Raw genomic sequence first — 17,248 nt, 5'->3', positions numbered from 1 at the left:
CAGTCCGCAAGCCTGGGGCCACATGGGATCATAGTCTTGATGCCAGCACTGGGGCAGAGCACAGGAGAAGTTCAGAGTCTGGTCAGCAATGCACCAAAAATCAAGCTAACTCGTGAGAGATCTAGTGCCTGTGTAGAAGAGCAAGATGAGATGTCAGACTCTTTAAGGATGGGAAGGAATTGGGAGGGCAAAGTAGAGTGAAGTTCTTATAGCACAGTAGCCATAATGAATCCTCTGGAACTGTGGGAATTGGAGCCAGGCTCAGAATGGAAGCAGCCTCTAGCAGGGGTGGCTGGGGCCACCTATGACCTGCAGTATATTTGGTTGAGAATAATTATTATTTTTAAAAAATTACTTGCAATACTTTCAGGCAGGTCACATGCTCTCCATCTCACCATGGTCCTGGCTGTTGTCTCACAGACATTCAGACAGGTACTTAAGAAGCCCAGGTTGCTGTTTCTTTAGGGGCCCCGTCATTGCAGAGTGGGTTAGGGAGCAAGCACCATTCCTTTACACAGTCTGACAATCCTCATAGGTTCACAAATAGAAATGTGGATAAATTCCAATGTGCAGTTATTTCACAGTAAGCAAAATCTACACATCTTGAGTATTGACTAGACCTGGTCCTTAAGAATCAACTCAAATCTTTATGAAACTGTCTTGTGAAGTTCAAAAGGTTTCAAAATGATGATAGGAAAATAGTCTGTGTGATTTACAACTGCCTTGTAAAAAATTTTTTTTGTGAAAGTTCTGATTGTCAGAAAACTCCAGACTGTATATGCCAAAGATCCAACACTTGAAATGTCATGAGTCTTAAAAACCCTTGCCTCACACAGGGCAGATTTTATATAAACTCCTTGTGGATCCCGAAGATGTCCACATACTTATCCCCAGAAGCTGTGAATATGTTAGGGTACATGGCAAAGGAGAATTAAGGTAGTTTATCAGCTAACTTTGAGATGAAGAGATTATCCTTGATTATCCCAGTAGACTCACTGTAATAACTAGGGTCCTTATAAATGGAAGAGAGGGGCAGAAGAGAAAGAATCAGAGAGTTGGCAGCACCCGAAGGGCTCAATCACACATTACTTGCTTAGAATATGGGCAGCCTTTAGAAGCTAGAAAAGGCAAGGAATCGTATTCCCCCCTCACCCTCTGCAATGAATTCTCCGTTATGGTCTCCAGCAGGAATGTACCCCTGCCAATACCTTCATTTGAGGCCAGTAAGACACATTTTGTAATTCTGACCTCTAGAACTATAAAATAATAAATTTGTGTTGGCTTAAGCACGGAGTTTGTGGTCATTCGTTACAGCAAGCATATGAAATGAATACACTCCTGGATGAAGAATGTGTAAATGAGACATGACAAGATCCATGTGGCTCACCCACTCTCATTTATGCTGTTTTAAACCAAGATTCACCATATGATAGTTAGATTGGCATTTGCAACAAACATCATCCTTTGATGGTGAAACTGTGACTTGTTTCCAAAGAGCAATGTTTGTGAAGCTCTTTCAAACTTCCTAAACCAATCAAATGAGTTTAAGTGACAAAGGCTAAGGATTCTAAGGCCAGTTGTCAAAATCTTGAAGACTGATCATAACTAGCTACTTAGTTTCGCTTGTCAGTTGTATCATTATCATAAAATACAGTTTCATGTTTAGATGGAAATTCTTCTTTGGTAAATAAAGAACCAAATTATAAATTACATTGGACTGGTATAGGTCTGAGGGTACTATAAAGACTCTGGACTGATAAAGTAAAAAAAAAAAGAAAAAAAGAAAAAAGAAAGAAATATAACATGAAATCTTTCCACAACTATTAATTAATATTCACAAAAGAAAGACACATTCTGACACCTAATAATGCCTAAATTGGTGTGATGCTTAATGAATTGCTGTAATAGGATTACCAAACATATAGGAGGAGCTAATTACAAGGCATTCAATTTGGAAATCACAAGCATTGCAAAATGGCTTTGAAGCTGGATTTTTGAGTGTTCATCTTGGCAGGAAGAAAAATGAGTCAGGAATTCAGTCCTGTTTTATCTGAACTTTTCAAGGTATATTCTGGTTTTCCATGAGGGAAGAGTTCAGTCTGGGTAGGTTTTTTTCAAAGTTAAGATGTGTTATTATGGTGGGTCTGGTCTTGATGTTTCCTTTAGACATTGCTAGATCCTAGTTCTTCAAAATGTTCATGGAGGACTAATGTACAAATTAAGGGGGCACCAAATGGGAAAGAGGAAGAAGGGAAGGGGTGAGCGGTGAGGCAAGTGAGGAGCCTAGGGTACAAAATTTAAGGAAGTGCTTACTCTCTGAAATGTGCACATGCCAACCTATACTTGCATGATCCTGGGGGTGGTGCCTCCTCAAGGCAGAGGTGCCCAGGGCACAACTGTAAGGAGGCACTCACTCTCAGGATCATGCATATGCTGAGTTGGCACTGGCACCATTTTGACAGTGAGTGCCTTCTTACACTTTGCAACCAAGGCACCTCATTTGCCTCAATAGTCTCTCTTCAAAGGTGAGGGCATGGCCGATGATGGCTGTAATGATAGATGTAAGCCTGTCTGTATTTGCAAATCAGGTTTGTCCTGAGATTCCTCATGCATTCCAGACCACCCCCATTGGCAGACCCTCAGTTGCTAAGCAGAATTCACAGAAGGCTTACCTTAGTATGGCCCCAGATCAACCCACAGTTGAGCATGATCTCTCCTTTGAACCATACTTCCTGAGGCTACCCTGGTCAAGATCTAGGCTCACCCCTCAAGAGAACTTGACTCTACAGTCGGCTCCAATCTAAAGCACACCTTCCATGTGTTACAGAACTTTAGAGAACAGGATTCACTCAACTCTCTTATATGCCTTTTGATTTTAGGAAACTCTTCAGTCAATAATAATTTGAATCTATTTTGTGCAAAAAGAAAAATTTTAAATGTCATAAATCTATACAAAGTTGGGATGGTAAACTATAGATGTAGTTAACATGGTATTTGCATCTCTGGACATGCTGCCATTGCCAATTCTGTGTCGTATGCAAGGGGTCACTTGCAGGAATGCTAATGCTACACAGTGCAGATATAACATGGGTTTTATTTAGAGAATAAATAATTAGCAGACACAGTAGAATGCATGCAGTCCTTTGAACTTTCCTCCCATAGCTTAATCCAGGTGTGAATATCTGCACGCACTGTAGCCACAGCTCTGGTAGATAACGCTCTCTGTATTTATAGGGCCTGCGGCCAGGGCACATTGATGTGATTGTATAACAGTGGAAGCTCCCTGGTCAGGGAAGTGACCTTATTAGAAGAGGAAAGCCTCTGGAGCCCAGTGGTTGGTATCAGCTTATTTTCTGTTGAGCTGAGCCAGCTTTCTGCACAACTAGCCAAATGGACAGAAAGGAAATGAGTCCCTGGAGTCATCCATATTTGTCTCTTGGTATAGTTTGCCATTCTCTTTGCCTGATTGTGAACAATTTGAGAGGAAAGACAGTCTACAGATCTTTGCAACTCCTATAGTACCCTGCCTGTAGGTGAGTGCTTAACACATACTTGTTGATGGAATGAATGAACTAACAGACTTTAGTCAATACTGAATAAATGTTGTGTTAAAAAAAAATAAACGCACGCTTTTGTGGCAAATGGAAAACATGCTGTGCCTCCACGATGGCAAACCACTTATTTTGGAAGGGGACAAACCAGTACATATGGTTGAGGGTAGCTGTTGTATGTTCTTACTGTGAAAATTGGTAGCATCCTTTCCCCCCCAGCCCTTTCCACTTTTGTTTCAAAATGTTTGTTTCTGCCACATTGAGAGGAGGAGTCAAGACAAAAGATCTCTTTTTGTCAGTGTATTGAGGTTTCCAGCTAGCTTTCTCTTTAATGCCCTTGTAGTTGTCACAGACAAAGCATATGGAAGGGAGAAGTTTGGGGGTAAACAATGGCGCTCATTTTGGAAAGACTCGTTTGGTATTCATAATAACAATGACAATCGTTTTCATTATCCTCATTATAGCTAATATATTTTTGAACACTTACTCTGTGGTCTGCAAGGCACTGAGCTCTCTATGGCACATAGTCCTAAGCTCTATGTGGCAGTTCCTCTTTATTCAACCCATTACCAGCACATTACTAGACCCAAATTCACCTCAGAGTCCTTCCAGGCGATTGTTTTATTGTTACATTCCTTCTACTCCAGCAGCAGGTGTCATATATAGGGACTCCACTGAGATCCAGTCACACGGGATCTGCTGGGTCTTCCCAAAGCCTTCCAAGCTGGCAGTTGTCTTTTCATCTTTTCATCTGTGATGGTTTCAGTTCTTTTCCAGGAGATACCTACATCTTCTTCTGGATATGCAAGGTGTGTGTGATCACAACTCCAGCTTTATAAATATTGGCGAACTTTGTTACTAGTTGCCTTACATCTTACTTATCTTCTTATTGAGATGTTTATTGAAAGGTCAAGCTATAGTTGGTTGGCTGGTAAATAGTTTCCCTGTTAATCAGAAAAACACAAACATGTTTCTAAATATGTCCACTTAATTTTGAAAAAATAAACTGATCATTAAGGGCAAAGCTGATGATTCTAAGCCAGAGTTTCTTTAAAAAAAAATGTGTATGGTTTGATAGACTTGGACATAAACATATACCCATGAAACAGTCACCACAATCAAGGTAGTAGACATATCTATCACTTCCAAAAGCTTCCCAGTGTCCCTTTGTGAGTTTATAGCCAGTATTCCTATTAGCTATAGGCACTACATAATATAGCAGATCTCTGTAACTTACTCATCTCACTGAATATAAATGGAGATGTTATATGTACTGAACCATACCCATTTCCCCCTCTCCACCCCACCCCTGCAACCTCCATTCTTGTCTATGAGTTTAACTATTTTAGGTACCTCATATAAGTGGAATCAGGCAGTGTTTGCCCTTCTGTAACTGGTTTATTTCATTTATTTCATCTCCATATTTATCCATGTTGTTAAAATTGCAGGATTTCCTTCTTTTATAAGGATCAATAATGTTCCACTGCATGTATACACCACATTTTCTTTATCCAATCATCTTTTGATGGACACTTGGGTCGTTTCCATCTTGACTATTAGGAGTAGTGCTGCAGTGAGTGTGGGAATGCTGGTGTGTCTTTGAGATCCTAATTTCAGTTATTTTGTATATATACTCAGAAGTGGGATTGCTGGATGATACGGTAGTTCTGTTTTTACTTTTTTGAGAAATACCCATACTGTTTTCCATGGTGTAAGCCAGTTTCTGAACCTCTGCACTATTGACATCTTGGACCAGATAATTCTTTGTTGTGGGAGCCTATTCCTTGCATCCTAACATGTTTGCAGCATCCCTGGCCTCTACCTACTAGATGTCAGTAGCAACCCCTTCCCCCCCAAGTGTGACAATCACAATGATCTCTGGACATCACTAAATGTCCACTGGGGGGTGCAAAACTAACCCCCCTCATTGGGAACCACTGTTCTAAGCCCATAGTTTAAGAAGCTTGACCTTGCACCAGAATGGAAATCTGCTGTTTCCTTGAGGTTCTGCAGGCAAGTTGTATGCAGGTCAATATTTTGCTTTCTTTGTTAAATATGAGCAATCATTAAGTATTGCATGTTTCTGAGATAAATATAAATATGCACAACTCATTACCTTCAACAATTTATAATCCAGATAAGATGGAAGATGTTTTTAGTTGACTATTTTAAAACTAGTGATAAAAATTCTCATGTTTTATTCCATAATATGTCTTTTTCAATGGAAAGCTTTTAAGATAGGCATGGCGGCACCTGAGTGGCTCCGTCGGTTAAGCATCTGACTCTTGATTTCAGCTCAGGTCATGATCTCACAGTTTGTGAGATCCAGCCCCGCATCAAGCACTGAGCTGACAGTGCAGAGACTGCTTGGGATTCTCTGTCTCCCTGTCTCTCCACCCCTCCCCCATACTGCGCACATGTGTCCACGCACACACACTTTCTCTCTCAAAATAAATAAATAAACTTAAAAGTGAAATAAAATAAAACAGGCGTGAATAATGCTATGCTTTAATCACTTTTTATTCTTCTAAGTGTTCATATAAATATAGAGTAAACTGGTTCAATTTACGTCTTTCTTGATCTCTCTTGTATTTCTAATTGTTGGGGGATCTTGGGAAGATGGCGGCGTAGGAGGACGCTGGGCTCACCGCGCGTCCTGCTGATCAGTTTCCACCTACACCTGCCTAAATAACCCAGAAAACCACCAGAGGATTAGCAGAACAGAGTCTCCAGAGCCAAGCGCAGACAAGAGGCCAACGGAAGAGGGTAGGAAGGGCGGAGAGGTGGTGCGTGCTCCACGGACTGGCGGGAGGGAGCCAGGGCGGAGGGGCGGCCTGCCGGCCAAGCAGAGCCCCCCCGAGTCTGGCTGACAAAAGTGGAGGGGCCTGACGGAGTGTGTTCCGACAGCAAACGGGACTTGACATCTGGAAGGTTATAAGCTAACAGCTCTGCTTGGAGAATGGGAGGGCTGGAGGACAACAGGAGGGAGAGTTGTTGAGCCCCGATGACAGAGCTCAGCTTGGCCGGGAACAAAGGCGCTCGCCAGCGCTATCTCCCTCGCCCACCCCCCAGCCAAAATCCCAAAGGGAACCAGTTCCTGCCAGGGAACTTGCTTGCACCGCACAAACACCCAACGCTGTGCTTCTGCGGATCCACCCCTCCGGTGAGTCTGAATCCCTCCCAGTGCCACAGGGCCCCTCCCAAAGCAGATCTCCACAGGAAAAGCAAGCTGAGCCTGCCGCTCCCATCCCCCCCCAGCCCCCCCGCCCTGTGCACCTTGCCGATCCACCCCAGCTAATACGCCAGATCCCCAGCACCACAAGCCTGGTAGTGTGCAAGTAGCCCAGATGGGCCTCGCCACCCCACAGTGAATCCCGCCCCTAGGAGAGGGGAAGAGAAGGCACACACCAGTCTGACTGTGGCCCCAGTGGTGGGCTGGGGGCAGACATCAGGTCTGACTGCAGCCCTGCCCACCAATGCAAGTTATTCAAGACAGCACAGGGGAAGTGCCCCGCAGTCCTGCACCACTCCAGGGACTATCCAAAATGACGAAACGGAAGAATTCCCCTCAGAAAAACGTCCAGGAAATAACGACAGCTAACGAACTGATCAAAAATGATTTAAACAATATAACAGAAAGTGAATTTAGAATAATAGTCATAAAATTAATCGCTGGGCTTGAAAACAGTATAAAGGACAGCAGAGAATCTCTTGCTACAGAGATCAAAGGACTAAGGAACAGCTAAGAGGAGCTAAAAAATGCTATCAATGAACTGCAAAATAAAATGGAGACAACTATGGCTCGGATTGAAGAGGCAGAGGAGAGAATAGGTGAACTAGAAGATAAAATTATGAAAAAGAAGAAGCTGAGGAAAAGATAAAAAAATCCAGGAGTATGAGGAGAAAATTAGAGAACTAAGTGATGCACTAAAGAGAAATAATATACGCATAATTGGTATTCCGGAGGAGGAAGAGAGAGGGAAAGGTGCTGAAGGTGTACTTGAAGAAATAATAGCTGAGAACTTCCCGGATCTGGGGAAGGAAAAAGGCACTGAAATCCAAGAGGCACAGAGAACTCCCTTCAGACGTAACTTGAATCGATCTTCTGCACGACATATCATAGTGAAACTGGCAAAATACAAGGATAAAGAGAAAATTCTGAAAGCAGCTAGAGATAAACGTTCTCTAACATATAAAGGGAGACCTAAAAGACTCATGACCGATCTCTCTACTGAAACGTGGCAGGCTAGAAAGGAATGACAGGAGATCTTCAATGTGATGAACAGAAAAAATATGTAGCCGAGAATCCTTTATCCAGCAAGTCTGTCATTTAGAATAGAAGGAGAGATAAAGGTCTTCCCAAACAAACAAAAACTGAAGGAATTTGTCACCACTAAACCAGCCCTACAAGAGATCCTAAGGAGGATCCTGTGAGACAAAGTACCAGAGACATCGCTACAAGCATGAAACCTACGGACATCACAATGACTCTAAACCCATATCTTTCTATAATAACACTGAATGTAAATGGATTAAATGCGCCAACCAAAAGACATAGGGTATCAGAATGGATAAAAAAACAAGACCCATCTATTTGCTGTCTACAAGAGACTCATTTTAGACCTGAAGACACCTTCAGATTGAGAGTGAGGGGATGGAGAACTATTTATCATGCCACTGGAAGTCAAAAGAAAGCTGGAGTAGCCATACTTATATCAGACAAACTAGACTTTAAATTAAAGGCTGTAACAAGAGATGAAGAAGGGCATTATATAATAATCACAGGGTCTATCCATCAGGAAGAGCTAACAATTATAAATGTCTATGTGCCAAATACAGGAGCCCCCAAATATATAAAACAATTACAAACATAAGCAACCTTATTGATAAGAATGTGGTAATTGCAGGGGACTTTAACACTCCACTTACAGAAATGGATAGATCATCTAGACATACGGTCAATAAAGAAACAAGGGCCCTGAATGATACACTGGATCAGATGGACTTGACAGATATATTTAGAACTCTGCATCCCAAAGCAACAGAATATACTTTTTTCTCGAGTGCACATGAAACATTCTCCAAGATAGATCACATACTGTGTCACAAAACAGCCCTTCATAAGTATACAAGAATTGAAATTATACCATGCATACTTTCAGACCACAATGCTATGAAGCTTGAAATCAACCACAAGAAAAAGTCTGGAAAACCTCCAAAAGCATGGAGGTTAAAGAACACCCTACTAAAGAATGAATGGGTCAACCAGGCAATTAGAGAAGAAATTAAAAAATATATGGAAACAAATGAAAATGAAAATACAACAATCCAAACACTTTGGGATGCAGCGAAGGCAGTCCTGAGAGGAAAATACATTGCAGTCCAGGCCTATCTCAAGAAACAAGAAAAATCCCAAATACAAAATCTAACAGCACACCTAAAGGAAATAGAAGCAGAACAGCAAAGACAGCCTAAATCCAGCAGAAGAAGAGAAATAATAAAGATCAGAGGAGAAATAAACAATATAGAATCTAAAAAAACTGTAGAGCAGATCAACGAAACCAAGAGTTGGTTTTTTGAAAAAAATAAACAAAATTGATAAACCTCTAGCCAGGCTTCTCAAAAAGAAAAGGGAGATGACCCAAATAGATAAAATCATGAATGAAAATGGAATTATTACAACCAATCCCTCAGAGATACAAGCAATTATCAGGGAATACTATGAAAAATTATATGCCAACAAATTGGACAACCTGGAAGAAATGGACAAATTCCTAAACACCCACACGCTTCCGATACTCAATCAGGAGGAAATAGAAAGCTTGAACAGACCCATAACCAGCGAAGAAATTGAATCAGTCATCAAAAATCTCCCAACAAATAAGAGTCCAGGACCAGATGGCTTCCCAGGGGAGTTCTACCAGACGTTTAAAGCCGAGATAATACCTATCCTTCTCAAGCTATTCCAAAAAACAGAAAGGGAAGGAAAACTTCCAGACTCATTCTATGAAGCCAGTATTACTTTGATTCCTAAATCAGACAGAGACCCAGTAAAAAAAGAGAACTACAGGTCAATATCCCTGATGAATATGGATGCAAAAATTCTCAATAAGATACTAGCAAATCGAATTCAACAGCATATAAAAAGAATTACTCACCATGATCAAGTGGGATTCATTCCTGGGATGCAGGGCTGGTTCAACATTCGCAAATCAATCAATGTGACACATCACATTAATAAAAGAAAAGATAAGAACCATATGATCCTGTCAATCGATGCAGAAAAGGCCTTTGACAAAATTCAGCAACATTTCTTAGTAAAAACCCTCGAGAAAGTCGGGATAGAAGGAACATACTTAAAGATCATAAAAGCCATTTATGAAAAGCCCACAGCTAACATCATCCTCAATGGGGAAAAACTGAGAGCTTTTTCCCTGAGATCAGGAACACGACAGGGATGTCCACTCTAATTGTTTTTCTCTATAACAAATAGAGAAGGGTTATATCAAGAAATCATGTAGAAGGGGGCTTTCTGTGCTATGAAAAGGAGGTAAGAGAAGGTAATCACAGAAAGAGACCTGAAAACCTTTGGGAAAAAAAAAAAAAAGACCGAGGAATAATTAAGAGTAAAAACTGAAAGTTTTCTTTCTTCCTAAATATATTCAGCTATTATTTTCTTAAACATAATACCTGTTGCCTTAAAAAAAAAATCTTATACTTAACAAAACGCTGTATGTTGCCACTTTTGATTTTTACTTACTTAAAGAAAATGGGGAAATATTTAAAACCCCGTCTTATTTAAGTAAACTCTCAGAAGTATGAGGGAACTTGAGAAAATAGGGCATGAGATTTTATAACCTGGGTCAGAACACTAGTCCTGCACCTCAAAACTCTTACTGTCTTGGTCCAAAAATGTTTATGTCTGACTTAAATCTCTGAGGCTGCAAAGAGGCATGGTTTCTTCCACCCTGATCTTACTGCAAAATTGCTTTTCTTCAGCCCTTGAGTTTGAGCCATTCCGATTCTTAAAGCATTTGTTTTAAAATCTTCCCTTGGCTTTCTGTCTCCAGATTAGTTGATCCTTTTTTTTTTTTTTTTTTTTTTTTGCCATGATCTGCCATGATCTGCAACCCTCCACATGCTCCCCTCAGGATCTTCACTTTCCTTTGCAGTGCAGACCCCTCAAACCAGGCAGAGCTGAGGATGCCAGGTAAGGTATCGTGACTGGCCTTAAGCTGCTATTCTGACTAGAATAGAATCCTCTCTTCTTTATCATCAAGCAAAAAGTTTAGGTTCTCTTTGCCTTAAAAATAGTCCCTGCGTGATGTCTGCTTTCAAACTTTCCAAACTGTTCAAGTTCACCACCTCTACCTAAATATACTGCTCTCTATCTTATAAGGCCTGGGAACACGGAAATTAGCTGCAAATGAGCTCCTTATTTTCTGCTGTTAATGCCCTATGGACCTTGAAAGACCCCTTTGCTGAAATGGGGCGCTCCCTGGTGCCTTTGTCCTCTTTCCTACTGTGCTCTTCCTCTCCGGCCTCCCTGCTAGCGTTTTGGTTTTGACAGCAACAAAGGCCCATCCCATCCGTGCATTCTCCCAGGGTGGCTTTTTTCTAACCCACTGCACCAAGCTAAGCTTCCAGACAAAAGCCTCTTGAAGGGTATTTGAGAACTTTTGATCCACGTGTGATCCCTTTGAAAACCAACTCAGGATGCTCTTTATTACCAGCTACCTTCTTTGCTATCGTCTCTACTCTACCTCAGTTTCTTTTATTTAGAAACTGTGTGCTGACCTGATTGAAATATTCTTAGCCCACAGGAGTGAACAGCTGTGCCCCGCAGTTGAAGCAGGACAGCACCTGCAGTGCTCTTCCTGGCTGAGACCAGAGACGGAGGCCGCTGGCCAGTCTGGCACACATGAGGCGGAGGAAACGGGAAGAAGGGCTGTGATGTTTAATCAATCTCTGAAGCAGTTTTTCCTAGTCAAAATCAAGTCGATATATGATTTAGAAAAGCATATGCTACCTGCAGTATGGTATCCTGAACTGGAACAGAAAGAAAGACATGAGTGGAAAACCGGCAAAATTTGATGATAGCTGGCTTTTTGTTAGTGGTAGTGTATCAGTGTTAGTTTCTTAGTTTGGACAAACGGCCGCGGTTATAGAAGATGTTAATGTTAGGGGACACTGGGGGAAGGCTGTGTGGGAACTCTGCGTACTGTCTTTGCAACTTTTCTGTAAATCTAAAATTGTTCGAAAATAAAAAACTTATTTTAGAGGGCCACAGCTCAGCCCTAGACCTGCCTCATACCCACACAGACGCTTTCATACACACAGGATGGAGGTTGGGGAAACTGAGGCAGGAGACTGGCCACACCGTACTCGGACTCGTAACAGTTTCCCTTGGCCCCTCGACATTCCCGTCTTGTCAAGGCCACTTTTATTTTTTGAGTCTTCCTATGAATTAAAAAAAAAGAAATGGAAAATTTGTGTTAAAAAGTTAATTTTAAAAGCATATTTTTCTCTAGAATAATTGGGGTTGCTTGCCTCTATTTATTTACCGGGCAATATATTAAGGACCTGATTCATGAAAAAAAAAATGTTAACGTAAAATACAGCTTTACCATGCAGGAAAGAATTGTTACTGCTATAACTCATCCATATCCCTAATGAAAATATCTGATCATTTATTAGTGCTCTTTCTTATGCTATTTTTCCCACCTTCTGTTCTGTGCTGATGTATAAATTACTTACTCGTTCACTCGCTCCCTCATTCAATGAACATTTATAAAACCAGGTATGGAGCTTAACCCTGAGGAAAAGAAAAGGAGCAGAATAAAGCGTGGTTTCTGCCTGTAAAGCATGTATAAGCCAGTAGGGAATAAACCTGCAGAGAGATAATTATTCAATGATATGGGTGCATCTTATCTTCACCTTTTTTCCCATCAATTACAGTGGCTCACTGGAAGTGGGTCACATATTTCCTGAAAATATGGCAAACCCTGAAGTAGCTTGTCCTGCCATGAAAGGAGTTGTTGGCTCTGTAGTTGGAATGATTATTCTTAGCCTCTTCCCCTTTGCCCTATTAACTGGAAACAGTGGTTTATGTCTAGTGTTTATATGGGTAATAATGCTCAATAATGATTGCACGTAAACAATAATATGTAAGACAATAATTTTTATTCCTGACAAGGAGTGAAAAATCAATCTTTTGCTTTTATTCATAGGGCAGCCAATGTCTTTGGTTATTTCTTATTTTAAAAATTCATGTGACAAAGTATGAGAAACTATTTAAAGAGGCAGATAGATGCTTCTTTTTAAATGTTTTTGTATTGTCAATCACTCATTTGAAATGAGGATTTCTGAGAACAGAAATGCATCTGAGTAGTTCTTTTCTGATACAGCGTCCCTAAAATTTTTGAGGAAAAAGCCAATTTTTATATTCTGGATTTGTTGCAATTCCTGGAGACTTTTGAGTAGGTAGATGATAGCATGATGGGTGTGTGTGTGCGTGCGTGCGTGTGTACAGACTGGATGAGGTAGCTGCTTGTGCAGAGCTAGAAAGAAACCAGGGTAGAGTTTGGGCTAAACACTTTTTTTTTCCTTTTGTTTTTTTAATTTTAGAAAGAGAGAGAGAGAGAGAGAGAGTGAGTGGGGGTGGGGGACAGGGGCAGAGAGAGAGAGAGAGAGAGAGAGAGAGAGAGAGAGAGAGAATCTCAAGCAGGCTCCAGGCTCAGCACGGAGCCCCACATGGGGCTCCATCCCATGACCCTGGGATCCTGACCTGAGCCCAAATCAGGAGTCAGATGCTCAACCGACTGAGCCAACCAGGTGCCCCAACACTTTATTTTCTTAAAGGGGATCTGGCTGTATCAGGGTTTATGCCCATTGAGTTGAATATGAACTTGATATAAGAAGTTGAGTAATCCTTCTGTCTGAACAGTTTCATTAGGAAATTATTTCAGACAGTAAGGAACACATTCTTGTTTCTGGTCAGGGATACCAGGGATGTCTAGCCCTCTTTGCACTGGCCTTTCTGGCTGCTTTCTTTATCTTTTTCTTGCTGAGGCTAGCTATATCAGTGATATTCCCCGGCACGCAAAGAATTACTATCTGTTGGCTAAAGACCCTGCCTTGATAGAAGGCAACTGATCCTTGAAGAGAGAAACTGAACCTGACCCCTACTCTGTATTGCAAGGTACGATATGCATATTTGTGGCTATTCTATCATATTGTTATCATCTTTGGGTCCGTGAATTAAAGAGAGCAAAGTCATCACCCAAGACCCCCAGAACACTTGGCTTTGACAAATTGTCTACTTCTTAATTGTTCTTCTCTGCTGCAGACAGAGTTGCGTTTTTATAGCTTGAAAGATGAGTGCACATATGGAAGATGTGTGTTAGGTGGAAGCAAAGTCCATTTGCATTATCTGTCACGTGTGAGAAATTGTACATTGATAATACAATACGTTAGCAATGAGGTGTCGATGGTGACAAATAGCTGGCTGGTGAGAAGTCCAGTTTGGGGGAGGAAAATGACTAGGCACGGTGGCTGAGATTTTTCTCCTTTGGAGAATGGGTTGAATGTTTTAGGTTCATCTGCAGGCCTATATCATATATTATATATATATACACACACATATATATGTATATATATTATACATATATGTTATATATATGTATACATATATACGTGTATATATATGTGTATAATACATATAATTTATTTTTAAAATTTTGTTAATGTTTATTTATTTTGAGAGAGAGAGAGAGACAGAGTGCTAGTGGGGGAGGGGCAGAGAGAGAGGCACAGAATCTGAAGCCGACTCCATGCTCTAAGCTGTCAGCACAGAGCCCGATGTGGGGCTCAAACTCGCCAACTATGAGATCATGACTTGAGCCGAAGTTGGACGCCCAACCCACTGAGCCACCCAGGTGCCCCTATATATATTACATTTAATAGCACAGCATCCTAGCACGTGCTTGAACCGTGCTGAGAGGCTGGCAGCTAAAATGAGTTGGATCATGACCCGCTTCATTGCATGATTGCAGGCTGTGAGCGGAAATGATAGTATTCTAGTTCTTCTTTTTGGAAAAGACTGTGTTATACTTCAGAACGTTTCATCACCAGATACTGCATGGAGTTCAAGTGCACTTCCTCTCTTCCTACCCAACTAATAAACTGGAAGCTGAAACTGTATCTCCTTCCATTTCAGTTGTTAGGATGTTGCTTATTATTACTGTCTTTTTGTTGAATGTCTGGGAGCTCACTGATTTGAGGGTATATCTGCATTTTTTTTAACTGGTTTGTGGAAGAAAACAGGAGACTGAATGGCATCATATTTATTATGATAGTAACCAATGGGGCAACTAGAGTTAGCATACTTGTAGCTTTTGTAAAATACTCAGTTGTTTGTCAGTAACAGACAGTTTATTACTCCATTTTGATAGGCTGAGGAGTAACAGTGGCTTCATTTCAGCAGATAAATACTGCGAATTTGAATCTTTAGTAACATTGACGACAGCTGGAAGAATTCCCAGCTACACATGTAACTGGAAGTGCTTAACTACTCAATTAATCATGAATGGATGGATTCAGTAAAACACAAAATACAATCTGCTTTTGCAGGAGTGGCTTTGAAAAATTGGAGGCGAGCATTTTTCTCTGTGGAATGCAACTCTGAGTGGAGAGCAAAGTGCCACACATTCTTTTTTAAAGAGCAATGCAAAAAACTGTTTCACCCTTTCTCCCTCCCTTCTTCTCTCCTTCCCTCCTTTCCTACCTACCTGCAAATATTTATTATACATCTTCCAAGTCCATGTGGCAGGCACAAAGATGAAAACGATGGAGTACTTGCCCCGAGTAGTTATTATCAGGTAAAACAGCTACACTTACAATTATAACACAGCGGCCCAATGAAATGGAGTTTGCCGCAGGGACAGGAGAAAAGGAGTTCTCAAATAATAGTCAACACCCCGCACAAGGGCAAAGTGGTATCAGAGCATCCCCCCTACCCCCTTATTCAACAGGTATTTTCTAGCACATTCTACCATGTGCTACATACTGGGAAGGAAGCATCTTTGGAAAAGTGTGAGAAGTATATTATGACCAGAGCATGCTGGAGGAGAAAGATGAACGATGAGCCTGAGTGTGGGCAGGGACAATTTAAAATATCATTTTTAGCAATGTTGCCCCTGGTTTTGTTTCTTTTTGCAAATTTTTAAATTCTGTTTTAGCTCGATGTGGATGAAATAAAGAGTAATGGGACAAAGATTTTGAGTTGATTTACTACATGTTTATGCCTGATCTTTGTAAATACACAAAGAAACATACGGTTGATGACTGTAGCTAATAATGCTGTATTGCATATTTGAGAGTTGCTAAGAGAGTAGATCTTAAAAGTTCTCATCACAAGAAGAAAATTGTAACTATGTGGTGGTGGGTTAACGACTTATTGTAATGATCATTTCGCAATACGTACAAATATTGAGTCATTATGTTGTACACCTGAAGCCAATATAATGTGTTATGTCGATTATACCTCAATTTAAAAAAAAGAAAGAAACATACTGAATGAATCACAAATTCAGCATTCATGGACAGAAGTAGGCCAGCCTGTGGCACAGTGAATTGCTAATTTCTCACTTGGAAACTTCCAAATGGCTAATAGGAACCTGGGCAAAACCTGGGCAAGAGAGGGATTAAAAAAAAAAAATCTGGTCTAAAAAGAGACACAATTAACAATTATTTTAACTAGATAACAGCAACCAAGGGCTTAAAAGAATTATCTTTATAGAAAACAAACGAAAGTTTCACTCATCACAAAAACGGTAGAATATAACTTGGTGAAAACCATGGTAGTTTTTTTTAAATTCTATTCTCATCTCATTCTACAGTTTTTGAGGTGAATTCAAAGAAATATGAAGCCAAACAAAAGTTAGTAAGCAAAGATCAGGGTCATGGAAATAATAAATTAAAGAAGATCTGTGTCAAGAGGAAAGTTAGAACTTAACTCTGAGCTTCCCGGTGGCTGAAGCAAAAACCAAAATAAGATCAATGGAGACAATATCTCAGGACAGGACTTAACTTTTATTATCTAGAACATGAGATTCTAGTATTTGCGGAGAACCATCTTTCATTTAGTCATCTGAGGTGTAAGTTGGTTAACTCAGCCTTGCATGTTTTCCGGGAGCGTTTTCACTGAAGGACTTCCCAGGGTGTTCATGGGGCCTTTTTGCCACAGAGTTTTTATGCAAGCTTAAATAGGCATTCCATCAACAGATGAGTGGCCATGTTATCCACTGAGGGTACTGCCAGCATCAGCTGCATCCAGTTTATTCTCATGAGAACGGGTCTATGACAGCGCACTTAGCGATTTATTTTCTGGTCAAGTTTAGGTGTTCTGCCCATGTGAGCTTCATTTTTTCTTCATATTCAGCATCTTTACAGCATTTCATGCCCGATGGTAATAGGTTTTGTTGGGGTTCCAATTGTGTAGTGGAGTAATAGAATTTGCAAAACAAATAGGGTATCCGGAATTCATTCAGTAAAGCATTAAATGAGAAAGACTCGTTTCTCAAATTCTTATTCTTGAAATTAAGATAAGCTTCAGCCTCCACCCAGTGAGGCATTTTGCTTGTTCATCATTGTCAGTTTTTATGCTCTCTTTGGTTATAAATAACTCCGGGAACAAG

The 17,248-nt window shown here is 40.6% G+C and overlaps 1 protein-coding gene and 1 long non-coding RNA gene across 4 annotated transcripts in view; both read left to right on the top strand.

Annotated features, from left to right (window-relative positions):
* CACNB4 (calcium voltage-gated channel auxiliary subunit beta 4) overlaps positions 1-17,248 on the top strand; it is a 253,636-nt gene that overhangs the window by 162,081 nt on the left and 74,307 nt on the right. The gene's annotated exons all lie outside the window — the stretch shown is intronic.
* Positions 10,649-12,414, top strand: LOC122481338. Its single transcript, XR_006296828.1, has 2 exons — positions 10,649-10,761; positions 11,368-12,414. It is a non-coding gene; the product is annotated as an uncharacterized LOC122481338 (long non-coding RNA).

The sequence above is a fragment of the Prionailurus bengalensis genome, chromosome C1 (assembly GCF_016509475.1).
Source record: "Prionailurus bengalensis isolate Pbe53 chromosome C1, Fcat_Pben_1.1_paternal_pri, whole genome shotgun sequence".
Classification (NCBI taxonomy): Eukaryota; Metazoa; Chordata; class Mammalia; order Carnivora; family Felidae; genus Prionailurus; species Prionailurus bengalensis.
Note: the sequence above shows the minus strand (reverse complement) of the source record. Positions and strands in the feature narration are given on the sequence as shown.